The sequence below is a fragment of the Pinus tabuliformis genome, chromosome 6, assembly GCF_031772625.1.
Source record: "Pinus tabuliformis cultivar Carrire ecotype Pingquan chromosome 6, CPIR1, whole genome shotgun sequence".
Lineage (NCBI taxonomy): Eukaryota > Viridiplantae > Streptophyta > Pinopsida > Pinales > Pinaceae > Pinus > Pinus tabuliformis.
In genome coordinates this window covers 108,623,412-108,631,485 of record NC_142292.1, presented here as the reverse complement: position 1 = coordinate 108,631,485, position 8,074 = coordinate 108,623,412, and positions in this window count along the sequence as shown.

The window sequence follows — 8,074 nt, the reverse complement described above, 5'->3', positions numbered from 1 at the left end:
AGTCGGCTCCAACTTCTTTCTGCATCCTTCGTCACATGCATGTAAACGTTAGCACCAAAAATCCTCAAATGAGAAAGATCAGCTTCTTACCAGAATAAGCCTCCTCGGGTGTACTCATGCCAAGTATCCTATGAGGACAACGGTTCTGCACATAAACTTGTAATTGCATGCTTCCGCCCACAAGTGAAGGGTAGACCCTGATCATGCAACATTGCCCGTGCAGCACCCACAATCGTTCTGTTCTTCCGCTCAGCTACCCCGTTCTGCTGTGGGTTATGGGGAGCTATGAGCTCTCTACGAATCCTTCTGCCTTGCAGAAATCCTTGAACTCGTCCGAGATGTATTCACCACCATTATCGCTCCTAAGAGCCTTCACCTTCTTCCCCGACTCCTTCTCGACCAGTGCTTTGAATTCACAGAACTTTGAATATGTCTCGCTCTTCTTTCTGCATGAAGAAGATCCAGCACTTACGAGAGAAATCATCAACAAAAATCACATAATACCTGTTTTTGTTGTCGAAGCAACTAAGAAAGGTCCACACACGTCTGTGTGAATTCTCTCAAGGATCGTCATGGCACGACTATCCTCTCGTGAAAGGTGGCTTTCACAAACTTCCCCAAAGTACACCCCTTGCACTGATCTGACTGCGCAAGTGTGCCTTTAGGAAGCCCTGTAGTGATCTGCTGCAGTATCTTCAAGCTCCATGGTGAAGGTGACCCAATCTCCTGTGCCACAACTCGCCATCATCCCGCTCACCAATCCTTCTGCCTTGCTGCCATTGCTGCGCATCCATCTACATGCAACTGATAAAGGTTCCTCACTCGAACCCCTATCTTCCGGGTCTCACCAGTTGTCTTGCTGCGCAGGAAGGCCTTTCCCTCGCTGAAAACAACATCATAACCCTTTGTCTTCTAACATCGCCACTGAGATGAGATTCTTCTTCAATCCTGGAACATGCATGACTTCCTTCAATACAAAGGGTTACCAGACTCCCTCTCAAAGGAAATGGTACCGATACCGGTCGCACTGTATCTACCATCATCGCCCATCTCGATGTGCACTCCAAGATCTTTGTCCTCCAGATCAGAGAACAAATCTCTATCTCCCGTCATGTGAAAAGACGCACCACTGTCCAGAAACAACACACTGATCCCATCACACTTGAAACCAAGCATGCGATCAATGAAAAATCAAGCTCAAACTGAGAAGCTAAAGCCTCTCCCCCTGCAGATCCAGCAGCTTGCTTGTTCTTCTTCTTCTGCGGACAATTTGTGGCATAGTGTCCATGCTGGTGACAGTGAAAACACTTCACCTTGGACATATCCTGCTTCTTGCCTTTCGCACCGGAATGAGAAGCTTTCTTGTTCTTCCCCTTCTTTGCTTTGGTAGCCAAAGCACAATTCTCTTCATCAGATACCTTTGATGAAGATCCATTCTCACCTTTATTGTTACTGAGTTAATCCTTGAGCGCCAGGTCGCTCTTGCTTTGGAATAACATTTGCAATCCGTTGAAAGACATTTTCAACAACACTGTTGCAAAATTCGAATTCCACCAGCTCCAAACTCAACTGCTTCCGATCAACCCTCGCTTGATATCCTGTAAAAATCTCTTCTACAAATCAAGCTGCTTCGATACCATGTAGAAACGTTTTCTACAATTATCTAGCTCCGATACCATGTAGAAATTTTGAATAATTTAACACATATTCACAGAGATTATCCTGATCATACAATTATAAGCGGAACATGTATAATACATAATCTCTCTCTACGTTGATCATCAATTTACAGAAGCATAAACATCCACAGGCACACATAGAAGCATCAATCAAACTCATAAACACAGTATGTATCCCGGGAAAGCATCTCGCTAAAAACCCCACACTATCTGTATATTATATTGATTGAATCATGTAACAATACAAAGCATAATACTTCTCACAAGTATCTCCACCTGTTACACACAATACAGCTCAGATTTGATCTCCAAATCTATCCCACTGCTTGCCTGCCTCCACCGCTCAATACCTGCTCAAGAACTGATGAGAATTGCTTCCCAAACTCGATTTTCACCTGCAAAATAGTCACTCTCACTCTTTGTGGACGTGAGCAAAGGCTAAAATGCGGGCCAAATACGTGAGCAAACTCATTGGCATACTCAATCCTTTGATTGTGCAAGATCTAGTGCACAACTATAGTCACAACTGATAGCAATCTGATTCTCTACCCCTGTCCCTGTTGAACTGAACATGCACTGACATGCAACTGAGTTAACTGATGTATTCTTTAGTTGTATTATGATTTAATAATTAGTTTAACAACTCATCATTAGTCTATCTGCAGTTAGACTAACTACAACCAGTTTAACTAAGTTAAACTGAACACAACTCCATCAACTGTACCTCCAGTCCACTAAACTCAACTCACTTGAGTTCTAACTGAAGTCATGCATGCAACAACTCAACTGACTCATAAGAAAAACGAATTTCCTTCTGACAGCTGCATGTGCCACTTCCGTAGCTCAAACTGAAGTGCTCCAAGAGAATAAGATTAAGTTTATAGTCCAAATATTATTGTGAGATAATAATATTTGACTTTTCTATTTTTGATAGCCAGTCTAAAAAAGACTTGATCACTCACACTTTCATCAAAAATAGAAGTCCATCTATTTTCCCAACTTGATCAATCATCCATAAACATAGACATGATCCATATGTCTAAAAATAGACATAGTCTAAAAATAGACTTGCGCCAAAAATAGCCTGCGGGCCCACTTAGTGAAGGCGACTCTTTCACTAAGCTCCATCATCTTGTTGCAATCTCAACATAGGATTGATCAGAAACACTATTGTATCAGATTTGGCCAGTTTTAATAGATGAGTTGCAGCTATTTCCTTGGAAACCTGTGGTATGGTTGTCTAGCATTGTTTTTTCTTCAGTTCATTTGTATGAATGTATTGTTGCTCCATATTCCATTTCATGTCTATTGTATGATCTATTTCAAGTTGATAAACAGAAATCATCTCACATGCTCTGTTTTGGGGAAGTTTTCATAGTTTGTTCATATTTCTTCAGTTTAGGAAGAATACATCTTTCATGCTCTTCCGAGCTCCGCACTTGTCTGACTCATCTCATCCCAATAAATCCTAATTCTCTAGCCTACCTACCTACCTTGCCCTCATTCAGCAACCCAACTTCAAATAAACAAAACCCTCTGCACTTTATACCTAGCTTAAAACCATAATCCATCCAGCCCTCTTGGTTGTGATTCTTTGGAGAGAGCCCTCTTCGGCTTGGTAGGGATAGCTACCAAGTCAAAAGGTTGGTTTGTGGTTACCTTAGCTGGACTCTTCCCACAGCCTTGGAGACCTGGAGGAGTGATAATAGGTGGACTCCACCTATCCATTTGCTTAAGGATGATATGGAGTAGACTTTCGAGTTTGATTTTGTATTCCACCATTATCTTCTGTACCACCTTGGATGTAAATTGAGTACCTTGATCTTTACAATTTCTCTTGGAACACCAAATGAGTAAGATATCCTCAAAAAGAAATGAAACTACAACATTTTTAGTAGCAGAAATAAGTTCTTTAGCTTCTACCCATTTTGTAACATAATCAGTGCAAACAAGAATGTACCTTTTTTGTCTCGAAGGTGGATTGATTGGACAAACAATATCCAGAGTCCATTTTTCAAAAGGCTCAATAAGTACCTGAGGTTGTAGAGGCATCTCATCAGAAGGAACAGGTTCCCCATCCTTTGACAACTATCACATCTCTTAAACATACTCTCTGGCATCCTTAAAAAGGAAGGCCAATAGTATCCTAAGAGAAGTACTTTGTAAGAAGGTTCTTTTATCAACGAAGTTCCCTCCACGTGGCTCATCATGACAAGCCTTCAATATCTCTGGTACTTCATCTTCTCTCACAACACCTTTGGATGATCAGATCTGGACCTGTTTTATAGAATTCTTCATTTATCTATGAATAAGATGCACTAATTTGAATTACCTTCTTTTTTCTCGAGGAGAACAAGTATGATGGTAATTTTCTTGTAGCCAAATAGTTAAAAATATCTACAAACCATGGATATTTAGAAGATATTGCAAAATATAATTCATCGGGAAAATATCTTCTATAGACATGTCATTGTTATCATTTTGAATCCTTGATAAAAGTCAGCAATTGTGTTTTTTTTTTCCAGGTCGATCCAAAATAGTAATGTTAAACTCTTGTAACAACAATAACCATCTAGTGATTCTGCCATTAGTGATTGATTTATTCATTAAGTATATAATTGCAGAATGATCAATATGTACAAGAGTTTCATAGCTAGTAATATAATCTTTGAATTTATTGATGGCATGAACAACAGCTAAAAACTCCTTTTCTATGATAGTATAATTTAACTCTACAGGAGTCAAATTTTTACTGGTGTAATAAATGGCATATGGAGTTAAATTTTTTGTTCCTAGTACAACTCCTAAATATTTATCTGAAGCGTCAGTCGAAATATGAAAATATAATTTCCAATTGTTCCTCTAAGAATGGGTGCTTCAGAGATTTTCTCTTTTAATGATTCAAAGGCCTTTTGGCAATCAAATTCAAATGAATTCACAGTCTTTTGTGAGTAGCTTGAAAAGTGGAGATGAAAATTTTTGTAAAGTTTTCTATTAACCTTCTATAATAACCAGTGAATCCAAGAAAACTTCTAAAATCTTGTTTGACAGGTTGGAATTGATAATTTGGAAATAACTTCTACTTTAGATGTGTCCACTTTGTTGTTGATTTATTTGAATTTTTTCCTAAACGTTTTCTCGTCTTGGGCCGAACTATGCTATTGGTTTAAATCAACTTATGGATAACCTCAAAGTCCACAACTTTGTTGAGAGATTGGAACAATGTTTTTATGTTAAAGGTGAAACAATCAATTCTTTTAATTTACATTTCACCAAATTGTATAATCTCGAGGTTATTATACCTCGAAATCAAGTTGGTTTAATGCATTAGGTTCTTCTCATTGACACATGATAGAAGAAAAGAATGCTAATAGTTTGGGATCCGTTATGCAAACATCTTTAGAATATGAAGAACAACTTATGAGAATATGTCTTCCTATCAAAGCTCCAAATAACCAGAATGATAGATCAAAAGGTTTGCAACTTGTACAAGATATGAACAACAAGATGATTGTTTTCAACGGAAAGTTTTTTGTTCCATCAACTGTAGATACTTCTACACAATCTTCTTTGAAAAATTAATCTCAAAATTTTCAGTCGAGAACCATACTTTCATGGTCACAGTGTCATTTCTATAAACATAACCATGATAAAAGTACTTGTAAAATAAGAAAGAATGCCCAGAAATGTTTTATTCAGAAAAATATATGATTCTACAATGCTACTTTAAATGGACTTCTAAAGATGGCATAATGTTGTTGACATGAGAAATAAGTCTTATCAAACTAAGAACAAGTGTGATTCACAAAAGACCACTTTTGCTCCAAGTTTATCTTCTAGACAAACTGATTCTCATAAAGTTTCTAATTCAAGCAATCAAACAATTAGGCTACTTCACAACCTGAGGTAAATCCACTACTCCTCATCATTCCTCAAATTTGATAAAGTACAATCTTTTTGAAACAAATGGCTAACATAAAGGCAAATACTTGACTAATGGAGATGAAAACTATCCCTAAGTAATAAAAAGCATCTCAAAGTTTCTATAGAAGTTAAGACTTCTAAAATTGCTAGCTCAATCGAAGAAGATGATGAAGAAAGATTATGTGAAAATAAAGTTTTAGTTGTATATAATCTTAGGAATTTGATGAAAAAATCCTCCTTTTTATGTTTCAATGAAGATTATGGACAAAATTGCTCATTGTTATTTGATTGACGATGTGATCTAGTCCAAATGTTATGTCAAGGATTATAATGGATAAATTAGGTCTTTCATGCACTAATGAGAATATTAAGAATGTGTTAGCATATAATAATCAACAACAAGCTAGCAATGATGAGTTTTAAGGACATAACGTTGGTATTATACACACATCCTGAAATAAGGACCACACCATAATATACAAGTTATTGACATGCCATATGCAATTATTCAATTATTATTGGTAGTGATTACCAGTATTTAATTGTTGGGTATATGTTAGTGGATGGAACCCACATGTCTCTTCCAAAAGCTAGTAAAAATATTATTGTGCTCCATGAAGCCTCATATTTCACCATATATTGAAAGTGTCCCACAACCATATGTAAATTTTGTTAAAGAAGTTAGCGGAGTAAATATTCTATATTTTTAGAAGAAGATGATAATCTTGTTATAGGATTTGTGAATCCCAATGATGGTAATTGGCATATCACTTTGATGGTGCATGCTCAAATGAAGGAAATGGAACTTGTATTTTTATTTACTCTCCTCTAAGCAAAACTTGTAATTTTTCCTATAGTCTTGAGTTTACATGTACAAATAATGTAATAGAGTTTTTAAGCCTAATTCTTGAGTTGAGAATGCCTTTAATTTAGGGTCTTATCATCTTATTGTTTTTGGAGATTAAGAGTTTATCATTAACATGGTTCATTAAATTTACACTCAATCGAACAGATCTTAAAAAGATATTATTGCAAGTGGTTTGGTAGTTAATCTTGAATCTCTATCTTTCAATATTACACGTATTCGTAGGGTGTTGAATTCCATGGCTGATTATTAGTTATTTTTTAAGCTAGTCCGACAGGATATAGTTACTCTCCCTGAAAGACTAGGTTGTACTTTCAAATCTCTCTATCAACCTCATTTTCTAGACAACATATGCGCTGAGCAAGTTTTTATGACAACAACATATATGTCTTTTTTTCAAAATGAACCTCTTAATAAGAAAGAAACCATTTACATTTCCCAAAGTATTAACTCCTTTGGAAATCTCTCTACTTCAAGTGATGTAAGTAGTCATAAGAAGAATTCAGAGGAGGAATAAAAAAGGAAATAGGTGAAACTATCCTCGTAAACAATAGGACACGTGAGGACTTGAAAATTTTAAAGATTGGAGCCTAGTGTTTTTTGAACAAGAAAAATAGAAATTCATCAACGTGTTATTTTGTGAGTTTTGTGATGTCTTTGTATGGTCTTATGAGGATTTGTGTGGTTTTAATCTTAGTGCAAATCAACATGTAATACATATTAAACAAGGATTATAAGTATAGTAAGACAAAGAAAGAGTACCTATGAACCATGCGCTTGAAGAAACTATTAGCAATGAAGTTAATAAACTTTTAGTAGCTCAAATTAATTTCCTTGCCATATATTTTGAATGGGTTACAAATCTTGTTTTAGTAAGGAAAAGACTGGTGAAAATTCATTATTTTGACTTTTGAGCTCTGAATAAGGCTAGTGGTTAAGGATAACTTCCCACTTCCTAACATGGAGTTAACCTTACAACAATTTATAGGATCTCAAATGATGTCACTCATTGATGGTTTTTACAAATACAACCAAATATACTTATAAAGAGTTAACAAATATAAAGCAATGTCTTTTACTCACTGACCCACCTTTTCTTACGAATGCATGCCTTTTTGTTTAATCAATGCAGGTGTGTCACTTTCCAAAGAGCAATGAAAATTTATGATTATTTCCTATATATTTATTCATAATATTGTGTTCTTGTGACTTGAGATTTGACGGTGGGAGAAAGATGGCGGAGATAAATGGAGAATCGGCTGGGGTTAGGTTTCGCCCGGACTCTGTAATTTTACTCAGCACGTACGGCCGCCTGCGCCTACACTCACCGCCCTCCCATACACCAGCCCCGTAACTCACCCTTCGCTCCCGTTGAACCGTTACGGTCATTCCTTCATGCTTACCACCTAGGGTTTACCCACACCCTCCTCGACTCTACCCCGCCTGTTACTCGGTCACTACAGCGACAGGCATCCTTGGGTTCTGAAGGCAGCTGGTGTGGTAAAATAGGGACGGTTATGGAGGACCTAGTAGACTACTCGGAAGAGCCACTAGTGGGTACTCCATCTGGACATCTCCCTAGGTAAACCCGACAAGCAACTACCCT